Source organism: Mirounga leonina, unplaced genomic scaffold (genome assembly GCF_011800145.1).
Source record: "Mirounga leonina isolate KUSES-001 unplaced genomic scaffold, KU_Mleo_1.0 Mir_154, whole genome shotgun sequence".
NCBI lineage: Eukaryota > Metazoa > Chordata > Mammalia > Carnivora > Phocidae > Mirounga > Mirounga leonina.
The window spans coordinates 36,179,767-36,199,829 of NW_023270389.1; the positions used below are offsets into that span (position 1 = coordinate 36,179,767).

Genomic DNA, 20,063 nt, shown 5'->3' on the forward strand with positions numbered 1-20,063 from the left:
GGGAAACTGAGTAGAATCCATGGGATCTCTGCATTATTTCTTCCATGTGAACCTATAGTCATCTCAAAATAAGGAGTTTAATTTTTAAAAGTCAACGCCTGCATGGCTCAGTCAGTTGAGCGTCTGCCTTCGGCTTGGGCCATGATCCCAGGGTGCTGGGATCGAGCCCCGCTTTGGGCTCCCTGCTCAGTGGGGAGCCTGCTTCTCCCTCTCCCACTCCCCCTGCTTGTGCTCTCTCCTCTCACTCAAGCTCTCTGTCAAATGAATAAATAAAATCTTTAAAAAAATAAAATAAAAGTCAATGAATATAGATGAATTATAAGCCTTGTAAGGAAGTGGTCGTGGGCATTCGGCTAAGGGAAAGGCGGGGGAAAGGGAGGTGAGTTACTTAGGGGTTTATTGTATGTTTGCAAAATACAGTCTGGGTGATAAGACTATTTAGCCAGAACTCAAAAAAATCCACAAGTAAGCAGCCAACTGCTGACCACACATCAAAGTCGCCTGGAGCTCCATGATTCTCAGTAACAAGCCTCAGGACGAAACGCCTTTTTAGAGAAAAATGGCTGCTCCTGTGACAGTTTAGTATAATCCATAATTGTTTCTTTCTTTTTTTAAAAGATTTTTTTTATTTTTTATTAGAGAGAGAGTACAAGCAGGGAGAGTGGCAGGCAGAGGGAGAGGGAGAAGCAGGCTCCCTGCTCAGCAGGGAGCCCGATGTGGGGCTCGATCCCAGGACCCCAGGATCATGACCTGAGCCAAAGGCAGACGTTTAACTGTCTGAGCCACCCAGGCACCCTCCATAATTGTTTCTAAGTGTATTCCCATGTCTTCCAGGACACTATTAAGCGCTGCTTGAATGAGGCCTGAGTCAACGGCGTCTTCATACCTCCCCCAAACTGTCAAGTTGACCACAGACTCTCCCCCCACTGCTATCCCACATCAGGTGTTCAAAGGAGATTGACAGAGGTGTGAAGCTAGACAGAGAGGGTTGCTGGGGACTTATATTCAGTTTCTTTCTTCCCATCGCTGAGATGCAGCCTTTTATACTGAAACCACAGGGTATCTGCATTCTGGGAGTAGACTTGGATGCTAGGACATTTGATCAGAATCAATGTGACATATTGTCTTTCCAAATCTTTATGTTAAAGGCTGCAAATGGGGATGCCTGGGTGGCTCAGTGGGTTAAGCATCTGCCTTTGGCTCAGGTCATGATCTCAGGGTCCTGGAATCAAGCCCCATGTTGGGCCTCCCTGCTCAGTGGGGAGTCTGCTTCTCCCTCTCCCTCTGCCCCTCCTTCTTGCTTGTTCCCTCTCTCTTTCTTTCTCTAATAAATAAATTTTTAAAAATCTTTTTAAAAGGGCTACAAATGATTCCCAGAAGGCCTAGCTTTTGTAGTTTGACTTGAGATCCTATACATTTCACTCTCATGTTAACTCTTTAGCAATTATCTATAGAAAATGGAAGGCAGAAATATCCATAGAGTTCTTCATTACAGATAATCAATATTCTTAGGAAAAATTCCCTGATCAAAAGAATATTTTGCATCCGGTTAACTATCTGACTCCAATAATCTTTTCAGAGTACAGTGGCAGATGACTAATTATGCATGTTGATCACAAAGATTCCTGTGAGACTGACCAAACTTCCTTCCCAGAAGTATGTGCAGGAAAGGATTCAGACCCGGACACCACTCTGAGGAGCTCCATGACTGTCATCCTCAGGAGAAAAAGTTTTCTCAGAGTCATTCAGAGTATCATTATCTGGAAAGGGGTCAGTGTCCTCCAAAGGGAGGAAGTCTCTGGGTACAGAGTCAAAAGAGACAGGATGCCAACCTTGTGTCCGACCATAAGGAGCTTGCCTTATGTGAGATATCCGTTTACACCTCAAAAGCTTTGCAGAGGAACAACTTCACCAGACATGGAGCCACAATGACCTGGTGTGGTGGTCCCCAGGGCCATAGCGACCAGTCCTCTCCCCCACCTCTTTTCTGCACTTGTCAGTGTGACATGTGCTTCTAGTTCCTTCCATTTGATTAGTCTTGTACAGTGGAAGCTTCCAAAGGTAGAAAGCTGGCAGCCCTTCTAAAATTCACTTCCAAGGGTGAGCTTGTGTCTGTCCTCTGGGCCCAATCAGACCAGGAGTCCCCCAAATGCAGATACAACTTCACCGAGTGTAATGTTGCTAGTTTACCCTCTCCCTGTCCCCCCCGCCCCCCTGCCCACAACGCCTGGTCCCAGGCTCTGCCCACAGGAAGTGCTCATTCCAGGCCATTTATGGATGACGCCAAAGAATGCTCATCTTGAAGACTGACTCTGGAGGGAAAATAGAAGTAGGGCTTTTCCCCGAGATGAAGAATAGGGACGTCAGTCTGACTGTCACATTTCTCTAGCGCTTTTACTTCCAAAGCCCTCTACTGTATTTTTGAATCCCCATAATCACCTTGTGGGGGAGTTCTACAGATGGGAAGACGGAGGCTCAGAGAGGCAAAGTGACTCAGCCTGAGTCATCCCAGGCCTGAGTAAGCAGACAGTTGGGAGCACAAGCCAGGCTGCCAGCTCCCAGGCTTCAAGTATATCCATGGATCTATTTGTACAGCCTGAAAGACCGTTCACAGCAGTGACATACATCATCACATCTCACACAACCTCAGGAGATGGGGAGACGAGTACTTTTCTTATTTTACAAATTGGGAAAGTAAGCTCAGAACGTAAATGGCTTGCTCACGGTCATATTGCAGATACCCAATCAGGACCTTCAGGCTGAGCCCAGTTTCCTAATTCAATGCTTTTCTTCTACTGCATGACTCGTGAAAAACTACTGCTCTTCCGTAAGACCTCTGCATGATGGCAACATGCCATCCTGTCATCGTATGAAGCCAGCTTCCAGGCAAAGGCAGCATCTCCCAGTGTGGACCTTCTCCAGGCCTTCCCAATTAAAGTTCCAAATGAGCCACACTGGCCAGAGCCTGTCTCCCTGAAATCTCTACTCTGGTCCCCAAGCTACACCTAGCTAGATTAAGAAAGAAGCAGGACCAAACTACCTTACCCGGAAACCCTTCTGGGTCAAGAGACAGTCACCATGCAAGCAATTTCTGCTGAAGTAGATCAGGGATGATAACATCTCACTCTAAATTCTTAAGTGCTGCCCTCCACTACACCTCCCTCTTAGCTCATGGTTTCCCCTTGCAAAGCACTGAAAAAAGAGAACCAGAGAAAGGCTCCTGCATCTTCCAATGGTCAATGTCTACAAGTCGGCCTCCACCCTTACCCACCTACCTCCCTCTTGTTTCAAAAGAGAAAGTGCCCAACTCCTGTCAAAGGCCAATTCCTCCCATGTGCTCTGAACCTCACCCCTCTCCCCCATCTCAAGTGCTTTACGCCCACCCCCTGCCATGATTCCCTCTCTTTTCATTCCATCAACCTCTCCTTGGACACAAGATCATTCCATCAGCATCTTTAATACATCAACCAACTCCCCTTTCTTGCTAAGCTCCTTCTGCTGTTCCCCTTTATAGAAAGGCTTTTTGAAAAAGGAGTATAAACACAATGTCTCCACCCCTCCCCTTGCCATCACGCCCACATACCCCAATCTGACTATGGCCTCCTCTAGCTAATGAAATCACTTTCCCAAGGTCACCAAGATCTCAGTGTTGCTAAATCCAGTGGGTTCTCCCATTCTGATCTAACTCACTCTCTTGGCAGCTTCCTACAGGTTTTTACACATCTTCCTTCTTGAAACACTCCCTCTGCCACTCCCTTCTGCTGGGGTACCACAGAGGGATGCAGCTCAGATCTCCCTTCAGGAAACCCTTCAGAACTAACCCATCAGGGAGTTCTGTTGCTTCTACCCATCCAAAGCATATAACTCAGGATCCATTCACTATTCTCCAACTTACTTCTACAAGTCCACCCAATGCCCCATCCCCTCCCACTGTAGCATGGCAACAGCTTCCCAACCTCTCCCTACTTCCATGCTGGCCCTCCTCAAAGTCGTCTGCCATACAGCAACTTGTATTAGATCATGTCACCTCCCCGACCAAAACCCTCCAGCTCGTGACACTGAACTTCAAATAAGATCTACATTCGTGCAGTGACATGTGAGTCCCCGTCTATCTTTCCAACCTCACCTAAGCCCTTCACCCCCTCACCAACCACTCCACCCCACTGGCTTTCTGCAAAAATACTTAAGTGCTGTTCCCACCTTAGAGCAGCTCACAATGCTCCTCCCCAACACGGACGGGTTCTTCCCAACCTCTGAGTCTTGGTGTGAGTGCCATCTCACAGAGGCCTTCCCTGATCACCCTATCTGAAACAGACTCCCACCACTACCCTTCCTCTATTACTTTCTATCACATCACCAGATTTGTTCCTTTTCTAGCATTTATCAGGAATCATAGTAATACCTCATCTATTTACTTGTTTGCAGATGGCTCTCCCACTGGACTATAAGCTCCATGAGGGCAGGGGGTTTGTCTTCTCACTCCCATATACTCAGTCCTTAACCCAGTGCCTGGTACACAGTAAGTGCTTAACAAAAGCCACCTGAATACATGAATGACTGCCTGACCGAATAAAATCAAAGGAGAGGCTATAAAAGAAGACCTAAATAATAATATAATTCTAGACAAAAATATATCAAGAATGTTCTTAGAACACTACTGTAACCATGATAAAGACAATAGAAAATGTTATACTTTAAGATATTATTCTAATTATATGTACAGTCAAAAAGAAATAAAAATAAAAACCAAAGTCCACATATACCACTTAATAGCATGAGTTTCCAGCAGATGCCCTTCCCTAAATATTACAGTATTGGTTATCATTTATTGAATGTTAACTATATGCCCTGAGCTAGTAAGCCCTTTACATAGATGAACGTATTTAATACTCCTAATTCTATGAGGTACATACTATTATCATCCCTATTTTACACTGAAGAGACTGAAGCCTGGGGAATTAAAATAACTTGTCCAAGCCCAGAAAGGTTTTAGGTGGTGCAGCCAGTGTTGCTAACCTTGTCAAGTTTAATGCCAAGATCCATATTTTTAACCCCTCTGCTCCCATGCCATGTTCTGGGCTGAGCACTTTACATGAAAAATATAATTTAGTCCTTACAACAACTGTGCAAGGTAGATATGTTGGTTTTTATTTTATAAATAAGAGAAATTATTTCGGGGATGCTAAATGCCCAAATCCACAAAGCTAATGAAGTGGTGGGCCTGAGGTTCAAAACCAAATCTGATTCAAAACCAAACCACAGTCCAAACTGGATGCAAATAGGATGCAAGCCACAATGTGACTCTCATATGCAATTTGCATTTTTCTGGTAGCCACATAAAAAGAAGTCAAAGGAAACAGGTCAAATTAATTTTAATATTTTAACCCAATAATTTAACCCAATATACCCAAATATGATGACTTTAAGATATAACCAATATATAAAGTTATTAGTGAGATATTTCACATTCCCTTTTTCATACTAAGTTTGAAATCCAATGTATGTAATGTAGCTTACTGCACCTCTCCATTTAGATGAATCATATCCCAATTGCTTAAGAACCACATGCCGCCAGCAGTCACCATACTGGACAACTCAAGTCTAAACTAGGACATTATACTGAGCCATAGTAATATCCTGACCCAACTTACACAAATGCAGGTACTGCTCTCCAAAGCAGATTTGGAATGGATGAACTAACCGTCTATCAGACAACAAAAAATACATTCAAAAATGTGAATCACAAACTTGTGTGCACATGTAAAAACATGTGCAAAACAGGGAGGGAAGGAGGGAAGGACGAGTCAGAAAACAAAGGGTGGCTCGGGAAATCATTAAGGAGGGGGGCTGCAAACACAGGAAGTCAATCAAGATACAGCTGTGGCAGGTGGAACCAGGCCGAACCTCCACCTGATGGAGTCGATCTTGGCTCCATAGCTGATCAACCTCAGGCAAAGCCAGGTCCCCATGCCTCAGTTTCTTCAATTGAAAAATGAAGCTAAAACCACTTATACCAGATAGATACTGTGAAGGTCAAATAAAAATACAAATGTAGATAAGTGTGTACCTGTATATACAAATCTATACATTTTTCTTGTAAATCATTAAACAATATCCAAACATGAGTATTTTTGTGCAAATAAAGTAAAAGACTGTTTCAGGATCATTTCAGGTGTCTGTTGGCCATCTGTATGTGTTCTTTGGAAAAATGTCTATCAGGTCCCCTGCCCATTTTTAATGGAATTACGTGGGATTTTTTTTTGTGTTGACTTATATAATTTTTTTATATATTTTGGATATTAACCCCTTATTAGATCACGTGCAAACATCTTCTCCCATTCAGGAGATTCTGGATGACAATCAGGAAGACTCCAGCAATCAGCTCATGGAGTACATCCTGCTTGCCTAAAGGCCTTGGCTTCCTCAAAGATCAGGGACCAAGAATGACAGAACTGAACGGCCTGGGAATAAAGGAAGACTGATAAAGTACATTTATTTCGGGGGGGGGGGGGGAAGGACAAAATAAAATGGCCTCACAGATCCCATCAATTCTGTGGACCCTTATAAAAGCAACCATGGACACTCAGACACCGAAAGGGACCCATGACGATCCAAAGATCCCATAGTTTAGAACGGAAGAGAGATGGCAAGCAAACTACTAACACATAATACAAAAGTGGGAAGAGATGCACGGATAAAAGTACCGCAGAAGCAGAGGAAAAGAGACAATGAACGGACTTAGGGAGCTTAGATGTGAGGTGACTGTCAAGACCTCCGTTGAAGGACGGGCCACAGACAGACAAAGCTCAGGCAGGGCATTTTCAGCATATACAGTATGCACAAGGCTTGGACATGTGAAGGAGGCGGGGTAAGAGCTCGGGGTGGGAGGAGCCTGGTGTGGCTCAGGCCTAGGAGTGGTTTGTTTCTCGTTGTTGTTTTGTGTCTTGGGGAAACGTGGGGGTGGGGGGTGTCTACAGAAGTCAAAATTGGAAAATGACCCTAAATATAAGGGAAGGGGAGGGCAAGCCTTGATATGCCCCTTATGTAGAGGCAAGAATTTTAAGGAAGGGAGGTTCATAATCAATTGCTATGTGCAAAGGTACTCAGGCATCCGTGTGGCAGAAGGAGCAGAAGAGGCCCAGAAGCTCAGGGAGGCCGGTGAGAGGGACCGCAGAATTCCAGGAAAGAGAGGATGCGGGCTGCAACACAGGAGTAGCAATGGATGAGACCACGGGCAGACTCCTCAGCCTTCCTGGGAAGCTAAAGACCTGGCCAATCCACCATGACCAGGATGGGTCCTAACAAGGGTCAGCAGAGCCAGTAGCCTCCAGATTGCCAGCTAACGGGCAACACCAGCTGTCATCTCCCAGGATATCAGCACAAGGACCCAGAGTCAAACATGGGGGACTTCCTCTTTGAGAGTGGCCCCCGGGTACTCAATACTTCACCCACCGAACCGGCCTCACTGATCATCTCGGGACACAGGTGGGAGCACCCCACAAACACCACCATCCCATCATCCACCACAACTGCCTCGAACATCCTCCACCTGTAGGCGAAGAGAAACCCTGGTTCTCCGAACCCCTTACTTCAGGCGACCCCTCTCTCTTGCTTAGTACAACTCCTGCTTCTGTTGAGAAATTACCTTGGTTTTTATGACTACAGAGTGAGAAGAAACTCAGTCCCCGCCAGAAAAAGCACATTCAAAGGAAAAGGGAGAGCAGGATGTTAACGAGGTTGAGAATGAAGCTCCAGCCACAAAATAAAGCCTGATTTGGGGTTTCAGATATCCCGAGATAAACAATTGCTTAATTCCTGTCATAAACACCCTTCTCCGTAAACCAGGCAGGCGCTGTTTTTAGAACTTTTTCCATGATGCACTTGTTCTTTAATGGAAGAGATAAAGGCAGTGAGAAGCAATTAGAAGTACAAACCCATATACTTTGTCACAATCATGTACCAACCCACGTGACACCTTCACAATTATAAGCACGTATTGAAATGTAATAGGGTCACAATCTCGGTTTCTTCTTAATTTCCTGAGAAATTCTTTTAATTTTTACTTTGAAATCTTCAGCTAAATTTTTTTAAATCCAAGTGTTGAGAAGAAGTGATGAGGCTGAGTTACGGAAGTGTCACCACCATTACCAAATCAGCAACAAACAGTACTACACGAGCCATGACCAAGGCAGACAGCCATCATGAGGGGAGGAAGGGGTTAATGTGAAAGGGAATCAACATTGAGTGAGGACCTACTAAGTGTCAAGCACTGAGTGAGATTCTTGTTTCCTTCCTCCTACATTCATTTAATGAACATTTTACCAAGCACTGACTATGTGTCAGCCCTGCGTTCAATCGCAGGGGTGTAGAATAAATAAGAGACACCACCCCTGCCTTCACAGAGCTTCCATCTCCCAGAGGAGGCAATTCCCAGTGGCATGCGTGCTCAGCATGAAGACCGCACATGGTGAGGAAAGCATCTGAGGAGTGTGAACTGGCCTGGGGTGGGGCAGGGACAGTTGGGAGTGTGATGTCTACACTGAGATTTGAGGAATGGGTAGGAACTAGCCCAGCCAAGAGAAGGAGCAAGAACTTGCAGGCAGAGGAAGGGCACGTTCCAAGGCCCAGGGGCAAGAGAGAGCTTGATGCTCCGAGTGAGCAGAGAGCAGCCAGATAAAGCTGGAGAGATGAGCTGAGTCTTGTAAGTCATGACATAAATTTTAAGTTCATCCAAAGAAGTAGGAAGATGACATTAAAGGATTTTTAAGCAGGGATTAATAAGATCATACTTGTAAAGCATCACAAATCGTCACTACCGTCCTTTGGGGTAGGTCATATCGATACTATTTCATGAGGATGAGGAAAGATGAGTGCGGCTTAGTAAGTTTCAGAAAGTCACACAACTGGAATGCAGTGGAGCTTTGGATGAGAATTCGGGTCCTTCTGACTCCAAATCCCCTTCTCTTTCCACTATATCATCCTGTCTATTAAAAGAAAAAAAGAAAGAAAAGAAAAAAGCTGTAGAAAATCCTCAACCTTCACTTCACCTGATTATTCGTAACTTCTTGCCAAAATCAAATATAGGGTTGATCTCTGGCATCAACGAACATTTCAGTTTTCCCATGCGTGCGTGTTTTGAGTAAACAGTTTATTAAAATATAATAAACACATACACAAAATGATCCTCCCAGGAGAAGAGCCGAGAATCCTCTCCCCACCACAAGATCCCAGTCCTCACACATGAGCGGGCTGGCCAGTCGGAGCCCCATGGACTGTGAGTGCACACGGAGCAGCCAGGCCCAGGCTGGCCTTCAGGGCTGGAAGGCAAGGGCAAGGCCATGAGTCCAGCCGCACTTCCCAAGCTCATATTCAACAGATCATCCAGTTGTCCTCCAAACAACCCTGGTAATGACAAACTCACTACATACAGGCGCACTGAGATAGTTCTGAGTATTTAAAAAGACTCTTTATGAGAGGCAAAAATTAGCCCAAATCCCAGGTGCTTCTGGCAGAAGTTCCTGTTGTCCAGCTTAGATTTCCTCTCCAAAGCAGGAGAGAACCGTCTAGCAGTGAGGGACCACTGGAGTGTTGTCACTTTTCCGAGTCTAAAGGAGTCAAATGAAGTCAACGCCCAGAAAGCAAAAAAAAAAAAAAAAAAAGTGGAGCAAGAATCTCAGTTTCAAGGCACACGGAGATGCCGAGAACTGGGGTCTGCTCACTTCACACGTGTACAGCCATGCTTGCTCCAGTACCGGGTGCCGGAGACTCCGGCCCGTGAGACTGGAAAACTAGGCACCGCGACACAGACTCATCCCGGACCGGCACCCGCCTCTGCTCTCCCTCAGCAGCACCCAGCCCCTCCGCACGTCGCTTGCGAATGCAGAGAGAATGCAGAGCCAACAGTCAACAGTGAGAACTAAGCTCTAATATGGCAAACTTCCAGTTACACCAAACATGTTGAGATACTATTTAAACAAACATTTAAGGGGCACCTGGGTGGCGCAGTCTGTTAAGTGTCCAACTCTCGATTTGGCTCAGGCCACGAATCTCAGGGTCGTGAGATCAAGCCCCAAGTCGGGCTCCACACTCAGCAGGGAGTCTGCTTGGGATTCTCTCTCTCTCTCGCTCTCCCTTTGTCCCTCCCCCTGATCACGCACTTTCTCTTGCTCTCTCTCAATAAATAAATAAAATTTTTAAAAAATAATAATAAAATAAAAACTCAACCCTTTTTTTTAAGATTTTATTTATTTATTTGACAGAGAGAGACACAGCCAGAGAGGGAACGCAAGCAGGGGGCAGAGGCAGAGGGGGAAGCAGGCTTCCCGCGGAGCAGGGAGCCCGATGCGGGGCTCAATCCCGGGACCCTGGGATCATGACCTGAGCCACAGGCAGACGCTTAATGACTGAGCCACCCAGGCACCCCTAAAAGAAAAACTCAACATTTAAAAAGAAATTAGAAGAGTTCAAAATCTCAGGTACCAGAAACAAAACAAGAACACAATACAAAGCAGCCAGTCGGAGCTGAAAGCAAACAGCGCAGGCATTTCTCAGAAGCAGGGGTTATGAGAACAGGATATACACTGTAGACAACAGGAGGGGAACACACATGCTCTGACCGGGCTGACAACGGGCTGTCCTGACAGACAGACACAGAACAAAAGACACCTACCACATATATCAGAGACATAAAAAGGAAACTGGACACCTCTCTGGAGCTTTGGGTGGAAAAAGGACTATCTGTGGGAAAACCAGAACCCCAAACGTGTGCCATACTCAAGTGTGGAGCCAGAATTCACACTGTTCACATGGCTGGGAGCCCCAGGGCTAAAACTTTTATGGAAAAGGGTCTGAACCAGGTGGAAGTTTATGGTACATGGCACAGACAATCTCAACCACCACATCCAGATGCCTCCACAACTGGGAACCCAACGGCCTCCCCCCAAGAACCTCTCGTTGCAGAGAAGCTCACCACCAGAGGAAATGAACCACCAAGAGAGAAGATTTAAAGCATCCCTACATGTTTAAAGCAATGAAAAAGAAAGAAATGTTAGCAGGACTGAATTTAATGGGCAAGAGACATGAATAAGCTTTTCACCAAAGGAAATCTGTAGTTGGAAATAAACTCATGAAAAGATGTTCAGCATCTTGAGCCATTTACTAAAATGCAAACTAAGACCACGGTGAGATATCACGACATCCTCGTTAGTAAGAAAAATGAAAAAGAGGGGCAATATCCAACGCTGGCAAGGATGCAGAGAAACTGGATGTTTCCTATGTTTCTGGTAGGAAGATAAAGTGATAGAACCAACTGCTACTGGCGAATAGTTTGGCAGCTTCTTACAAAACTAAATATATACTTACATGCATGCACACACACACAAACATAAATGAATGCATGTAAAAACTGCTGAAGCACAACTACAATCTTTAATTTAATTAACACTATTCTACACATGTCACTTTCTTGGCTTTGCTATTGTAGGACTGTTATATAAATGTTACCACTGAGGGAAGTGGGTGAAGGGTACCAACACCCTCTGTACTAGTTTTGCAACTTCCAGTGAATCTGTAGTTCTTTCAAAATAAAAAGCTTTCAAAAATCAATATTGGGTATAAAATGCAAGTTGTAAAATATCACAGTATGCTATCATTCATGCAAATATATACATATTTTTTATTATGTTATGTTAATCACCATACATTACATCATTAGTTTTAGATGTAGTGTTCCATGATTCATTGTTTGCGTCTAACACCCAGTGCTCCATGCAGAACGTGCCCTCCCCAATACCCATCACCAGGCTAACCCATCCTCCCACACCCCTCCCCTCTAGAACCCTCAGTTTGTTTTTCAGAGTCCATCGTCTCTCATGGTTCGTATCCCCCTCCGATTTCCCCCCCTTCATTCTTGCCCTCCTGCTATCTTCTTTTTTTTTTAACATATATTGTATTATTTGTTTCAGAGGTACAGATCTGTGATTCAACAGTCTTGCACAATTCACAGCACTCACCATAGCACACACGCTCCCCAGTGTCTATCACCCAGCCACCCCATCCCTCCCACCCCCCACCACTCCAGCAACCCTCAGTCATGTAAATGTATTTTTAAAAAACACACAATTATACTATATGTGCTTTCTGGGTAAATACATAAGTAATACAAATATTAAAACATCAATAACAAGGAGACACACAACTTCAGAGTAGTGATTTACCTCTAGGAATAAGTTCAAAGAATTCCTCAACTTTACCTTTAATATTTTCATTGTTACAAAAGGATTTGAAGTAAGAAATCACTATCTAGATAGTATAAATAAGGGAATGCTTGTTAATTACTCTCTACTCCTCTGAATATTTAAAAGATTTCTAAATTAAAACCCAAAACAGAAAATATAAGAAGGGGCTCCTGGGTGGCTCAGTCCATTAAGTACCTGCCTTCATTCAGCTCAGGTCATGATCTCAAGGTCCTGGGATAGAGCCCTTCGCGCCCCTCGTTGGGCTCCCCGCTCAGTGGGGATGCAGGGAAAGACAAAGCAACCATTAAAAAGAATGAAGGGGATTTGTACTCTTAGGGAAATACCCCAAATACAACTATTAAATGGGGAAAAAAAAAAAAAAGCTTCTCTGCTTCTCTCTCTCTCTCTCTCTGCCCCTCCCCACTGCTCGTTCTCGCTCTCAAATAAATAAAATCTTTAAAAAAAGAAGATAAAATCTGATAAAGAAGAACCTGTTTTATTTCCAAAAATTGAAAATTTTTTTATTGAGATATAATTAACGTATAACATTATATTAGTCTCAGGTGTACAACCTCATGATCTGATATATGTATATATGGTGAAATGATCACTATACATAGTTAAGCATTTTTTTCTTTTTTCAAAGATTTTATTTATTTGTCAGAGAGAGAGTGAGCGAGTGAGCACAAGCAGGCGGAGGGGCAGGCAGCGGGGAGGGACAAGCAGACTCCCTGTTGAGCAGAGACCCCGATGTGGGGCTTGATCCCAGGACCCTGGAATCATGACTTGAGCCGAAGGCAGATTCCTACCGACTGAGCCACCCAGGCGTCCCAAGCATTTTTTTTCTTATGATGAGAACTTTTAAGATCTACTGCCTTAGCAACTTTCAAATATCCAAGACAGTATTGTTAACTATAGCCACCATACTGTAAGTTACATCCCCAGGATTTATTTTTCTTATAAGTGGAAGTTTGTATATTTTGAGCCCCTTCACCCATTTCTCCCACCCCCAACTCGGCAGCCACCAATCTTTTCTCTGTGTCTGTTCTCTGTCTCTCTGAGCTTGGGTGTTTTGTTTGCCTATTTGCTTTTAGATGCCACATATAATAAGTAAGATCACAGAGTATTTGCCTTTCTCTGTCTGACTTATTTCACTCAGCACTGCCCTCAGTGTCCATCCATCTTGTCCCAAACGGCAGGATTTCCTTTTTTTGAGAACTTTTTAAAAAAGGACTTAATGAACCAAAAATTGAAACTTAATATTAAGCTAATACTGTTGAGCATTTACTATTATGTCAAAGTGGTTGCATTAGGAACCTTCCCTGCTCTGAACAAATCTATGGGTACCTATTATTCTCATTTGAACTCATTACCTCCACTTGAAGAGAAGGAAGAGGAAGAAATGAAAGCTCTTAGAGTTGAAATGGCTTGCGTGAAACCACACAACTGAATACGTTGCTAAGTGGCGTTGTAACGTGCTGTTTCAGCCCAGCACTCCGATCACCTGCACAAAGAATAGCAGCAGAACATATGAAGAACATACAGCATTGACCAGATCTCCACAGGGTGGGATGGAGAGCCGCATGAGCTGGACCACGCACCCCCCTGGGACCTGGCTGAATGATGTGCCCATGCCCCAGCCACCACAATGGCATATCTCAGGTTACATCTGGACCTGGCTCCCTCATAGGGAAGAACTTAAAGAGGAGGTGATGGGGAAACATGGTTTCCCCTCCATGTCTTCCCCACAACCATTCCAGGGAGAGAGAGGGGCCAGCATGGCAGCAGAGTGCCCCCAGACAGACCAAACGCCAGCAGGGTCACCCCTACGGGAAAACCACAATGAAATCCTGCAGAGCAGGAGTGATGCTCTCTCATACACCGACCATGACCTTCCGCCCTATAAAGGCAGAAAGCGTGGCAGTAAACTCCGAAATGCGCCCCTTCAAATCGCACTTCAGGAAAGGACAGTCTACCCAGCTGCAGGTGCAGGTAGCGGACAGCCTCTTGTTAGCTTCCTAAGGGATGGAAACCCAAACTTTCTGCTGAGGCACCACCAATGGCTGAGCAAGAAGGTGGCTGAGAGGCCTGGCCCTTCTGCCCCGTGTAGAACTCCCCTAGTTGGCATCTGCTGCAGAGCTCGTGTCAGTCTGCAGAGCCTCCCTCGGATTTGCACTGTGGTCTGATGCTCCCCCAGCCCAGGGGCTGCCTCCTCCCCCTTTTCTTTCATAGATGTTACCCAGCGTCTGCATCCCACAGAACTCAACCCTTGACAAGGGTCCTCCGGCCGGACTTACACACTGCCTAAGATACTTTTAGAATCTGAAAATAAACTGGTCCTCTAAAAGAACAAGTGCTCATGCCCAAAGGAACAGGGTGCTCAGACAAGGTGGCCTTGGTTCTCTATCCTGAGATGAGGGAGATCATGGACCTCTACGAGGTCTAAAGCCAGAAGGTCTGGTATGACCCTGGGATGAGTAAGACCAGAGGGCTGGGAAGAAGAGAATGCACAGAAGGAACCTACCCAAATGGGAAATGGGTTGGGTTTAAAGTCACATAAACCTGGTTCTCAATCCAGAGTCCACCATGTCCTTCCAGGTGACCATGAACAAGTGTGACCTTCCCCCTATGCCCCCATTTCCCCCTCTGTAAAACTGCTCTGAGTTGTCCGGAGTATTAAAGACGAGAAGCACAGAGCCTAGCACACAGTAAGTGCCTCCTTCTTTCCTACAATCAGTCCAGGAGGGAGACATGAGAGTAAAGCGAGGACCAACACCACACTGCCCAAGCTCAGGAAAGAAGAACAGTCTAACAGGGAAATAAGATGGCCTTGAAAATATCAAGTGCAATCCACTGAAAAGCAGAACTGCTATTTCCAGTCCACTTGCACTTTGTGTCTAATTTTTCCTAGAAGTGGGAGAGGTCTGAGGTATCCATACTCTTATACTCAATCTCCATTTGGCCAGTGGCACCTACCAGTGAGAAAATGGAGCAGGAAATTGGCTGTAGGCTATGGCCAGTGGAGCAGGAAATTGGCTGTAGGCTATGGCCAGGGAACAGAGTTCTCTGTTTCAAACTTACTAGCCAACTTCCAGTTTCCGGTCCAGGAGGTAAGGAGCTTGGAAATTGTCACTCCATCCTAACCACAAGTGAAAAGCTGAACAAACCCAAAAAATCGACAATTTAGATCCGTCAGAGAAGTGAAACTGCAGGACAAACCACTGCACCAAAAACTGTCTTCTCTGACAACCTGCCAGAGAAGAAACCCATGAGCAGAAGCTTCCACGAGAACTAGTACCAGATAGGAAAACTTACCCCATAACTGGCAAATCTCTGGAGGCTCAGTGTGGCAAAGTCTGAGAGTTACAAAGGTCAGGGAGAGCCAGGCATGGTTTTGTGAGTTTTACCTCCAGGAGCTGTATACCAGAGCCTCACAGTGAAAATCAGAAAAACCCCTCCTGCTTCTGGAAGAGGAGAAGAAAGGTAACTATATTGAAATACACCAGAGCATTCTGTTCTCTTTCAGAAAGGCCTGCCCTCAGGAGAAACTATATAACCAGAGCCTATGTGTTGGGTTTCATGGAGCCTCCCTGACCTGGGGGGGAGGGAAATAACCCAATTCTGGGCCCCTCTATACATTTTGTCTGGCTGAACTAGGGGAAATACTCAAGAGGCATTCATGAAATTCACATCCCAGTGGCATAAACTCACTAAAACAGCTAATCATAAGACTACAATGCTGCTTCTCCCTGACCCCTCACCCCCACACCACTAAGGGCCTACTTACCCATGAGCCTTCTAGCTGGTACATCAAGTTCAGCTTTCAAAACATTGCAAGGCATACTAAGAGCCAAAAAAACACAGACTGAAGACACAGAGCTAGCATCAGAACCAGGCCCAGACACGGCAGGGGCATTGGAATTATCAGGCCGGGAATTAAAACAACTATTATTAATACGTGAAGGGCTCTGATGAAAAAAATGTAACATGCAAGAATAGATGGGTTATCTAAGCAAAGTGATGGAAATTCTAAGAAAGAACCAAAAGGAAATACTAGAGATCAAAAACACTGTAACAGATATGAAGAATGCCTTTGATGAGCTCATTAGCAGACCGAACACAGCTGAGGAAAGAATCTCTGAGCTTCAGGATATGTTAATAGAAGCCTCCAAAACTGAAAAGCAAAGACAAATAGTGTCAGGAGTTAGTTGGACAGTTGGGTATTCAGGGTCAGAGTCCCCAACAAGAAAATATAGAGTCAGGACAGCTAAGATAGAACAGCACTAACATCCTGTGTGCAGCTTCGACAGGACCACACTGGCATTCTGTTTTGCAGCCTTTGCAGAAATGACTTCTACAAAACGTCCTAAAATAAAACAATTAGCCACAGAGCATTTGTCACTATCACGAGCAAGGGGCAGTTAAGACAAAAGCCCCCAGATGTCAGCCCAAAAAGACTATCAGCACGTAGACATGAACCTAATAGGTAGAAAAATATGTGATCAAAGCCCTGATTGGCATGACTCAGCATGCCCTGGTTGCTTAAGATCATTCTGCAAAAGAGCTCATAAAAAACCCTAAACTTAGAAACTCCCCACAGCAACCCTCCCGGGTCCCCTCCCTCTTCAAGAGCTTTGTACTCGTGCTCAATAAACTTTGCCTTGCTGCCCACCACTCTTCGTCTGGTCTACCTCTTCATTCTTCAAAGCGGCATGACCAAGAACTGCAGGTGCTAAAGGAATAGAAATCCTGTAACAAAAGGACCGACAAAATAAATAAATAAAACAGAATATCCAGGGACTGTGGGACAACTGCAGAAGGTGTAACAGATGTGTAATGAGAACGCCAGAAGGGGAAGAAAGAGAGAAACAAAAAATATTTGAAGCAATAATGACTGGGAATTTCCCCAAATTCATGTCACACACCAAATTCCAGGTCCAGGAAGCTCATAGAACACCAAGCAGGATACAGGACCACAAAACAAACAAGCAACAAAACACACCTAGGCATATCATATCCAAACGGCAGGAAATCAAAGGTCAGGAAAAGATCCTGAAAGAAGCCAGAGGAAAAAAACACCTAACTTATAAGAAGCCAATATAAGAATTACATCTAACTTCTCCTCAGAAAAATAAACAAAAGAGAGCAGACTGGAATATTTAAAGAGTTGAGAGAAGGAAAAAAAAAAAAAAACACCAGCCTAGAAATCTATACCCCGTGAAATTATCTTTCAAAAGTGGAGGGGCACGTGGGTGGCTCAGTCGGTTAAGCATCTGCCTTTGGCTCAGGTCATGATACCAGGATCCTGGGATGGAGCCCCACATTGGGCTGCCTGCTCAGCGGAGAGTCTGCTTCTCCTTCTGCCCCTCCCCCGATGTGTGCTTTCTCTCTCGCTCTCTCTCAAATAAATAAATAAAATCTTTAAAAAAAAAAAGTAAAGGAGAAATAATGACTTTTTCTGACAAAAATTAAGGGAATTTTTTGCCAGTGGAACTGCCTTGCAAGAAATGTTAAAAGAAGTTGTTCAGAGAGAAGGAAGATAATACAGGTCAGAAACTCAGATCTACATAAAGAAAGAGCATCAGAGAAGGAAAAAGTGAAGGTAAATAAAAACTTTTATTTTTCGTATTCTTAAATGATGTAACAGGTAACACTTTGTTCAAAATAAAATGGAAACAATGTATTTAATTCTGTGTGTGTGTATATATGTGTGTGTGTGTGTGTGTGTGTATATATATATATATATATATATATACACATACTTACCTATGCTTATGGATAATGATAGCAATGATACAAGGAACAGAAGGAAGGAATCAAGAATTAGGATTATTTTGTTATTATTTAAGGTAGTTGTACTACCCATGAAGCAGTACAGTGTTATTTCAAGGTAGACTCAGATTAGTTGTAAATATATATTGCAAACTCTAGGGCAACCACTAAAAAAAGTAATTGATAATGCTAAGAAAGGAAAGAAAATAGAATCATATAAAACATTCAATTAAAACCACAAAAGGCAGAAAAAGTGGACAACAACATAGGAAGATAGGAACAAGGACCAAGAGCAAAAAAACAGAAAACAGTAACAAATATGGCAGATATTAATCCAACTATATCAATAATCATTTTAAACATCAATAGTCTATATATGCCAGTTAAGACAGAGATTGTCAAAATGGATCAAAAAATAAGATCCAATTGTATGCTGTCTATAAGAATCCTACTTTAAATATAAAGGCACAGATAGATTAAAATAAAAGAATGAAGAAAGATATACCATGCTAACACTCAAAAGAAAGCAGAAGTAGCTATATTAATTTCTGACAGACCAGACCTTAGGGCAAGAAAAGGTAGCATGGATAAAGAAGGGCATGACATGATGATAAAGGGGTCAATTTTTCAAGAAGATGTAACAACTCTTAATCTGTATGTTCCTAACAACAGAGCATCAAAATATGTGGGGTGAGAACTGAGAGAACTGCAAGGAGAAACAGATGAATCCGCTATCAAGTTGGTGACTTCAACAATCCTTTATGAGAAATGGACAGAACCAGCAGGCAGAAAATCACTGAGGACGTAGCTGAACTCAACACCACCATCAATCAACTGGATATGACTGACAATCTATAGACTACTTTATCCAACCACAGCAGAATACACATTCTTCCAAAGCTCACCTGCAACATTCAGCAAGATAGACCACAATTTGGACCATGAAACATACCTTAACAAACTTAAAAGAACAGAAGTCATACAACTCTCAGACCACAGTGGAATTAAAACTAGAAATCAGTAACAGATAGTTCTAAAATCCCAAAATACTCAGAGATTAAACGACGCACTTCTAAATAACACAGGGGATCAAAGAAGAAATCTCAAGAGAAATTTAAAAATATTTTAAATTAAATGAAAATGAACTTACGCACATTTGTGGGATGCAGCTAAAGCAGGGCTTAGAGGAAGATTTATAGCATTGAATGCATATATGAGAAAAGAAGACAGATCAAAAATCAATAATCTAAGTTTCCACCTTACAAAACTAAAAAAAAAAAAAAAGAATAGCAAATTAAATCCAAAGTAGGAGAAAAGAAAGAATAAAATTAGAGTAGAAATCAATGAGACTGGAAATAGAAAACGACATTTGAGCAAAGACTTGCAGCTAGTGAAGGAGCTGCCACACAAGACATCTCAGACGAGGGTGAGCCTGGTGTGCATGAGGAGCCTGCACCTGGCTTGGGTAAGAGCAAGCAAAGCCGAGAGCAGCACGGAAGGACGCTGCTTTATTAACCAAAAGCAGCAGTAGGGACAGGGAAAGCGCAGGCTGTGTACCAAAAGGTCTCCTTTAGTTTTCTTTCTATGATATACTGAGCCCACATCAGGACCAAAAGCTATGCTTCCAAGTGCCTTTCCTACTCTAACGTGACACAGGGGAATGCTCCCATCCCCACTGTTGACAGAAGCTTTGGATGCCGCGAGGAGATATCTGTAATGAGCTCATCTGACATTCAGGGCACCGAATGTGAGCTGTCCCATGCTGGCCGTTCCTCACGTAGGAGTCTGGGTGGGAGCCACGAGTCAGGCCAGAAAGGACTCTGTCCTCTGAGCAAGGGTCAAGAACTGAGCGGCCATCACCTGGCAGACAGACAGCTTACGTTGTCATCTCTGGGTAGGATGGAAGTTTGCCGTGTGCTAGGGATAACACTCTTCACTGGTCCACCCAGGCTGAATTGACAAAATGAAGGCCAGGCACCATCGAAGGCAGATAATGCGGGATTTGAATGCAGAAACACCAAAAACGTAAGAGTGACTGCGGTGCATTAAGCCTAG

General features: G+C 44.0%; 1 protein-coding gene across 1 annotated transcript in view; it reads right to left on the reverse strand.

The window, feature by feature from the left end:
- The window catches only part of KCNH1 (potassium voltage-gated channel subfamily H member 1), a 364,126-nt gene that overhangs the window by 292,553 nt on the left and 51,510 nt on the right, over window positions 1-20,063 (reverse strand). The window lies entirely within an intron of this gene.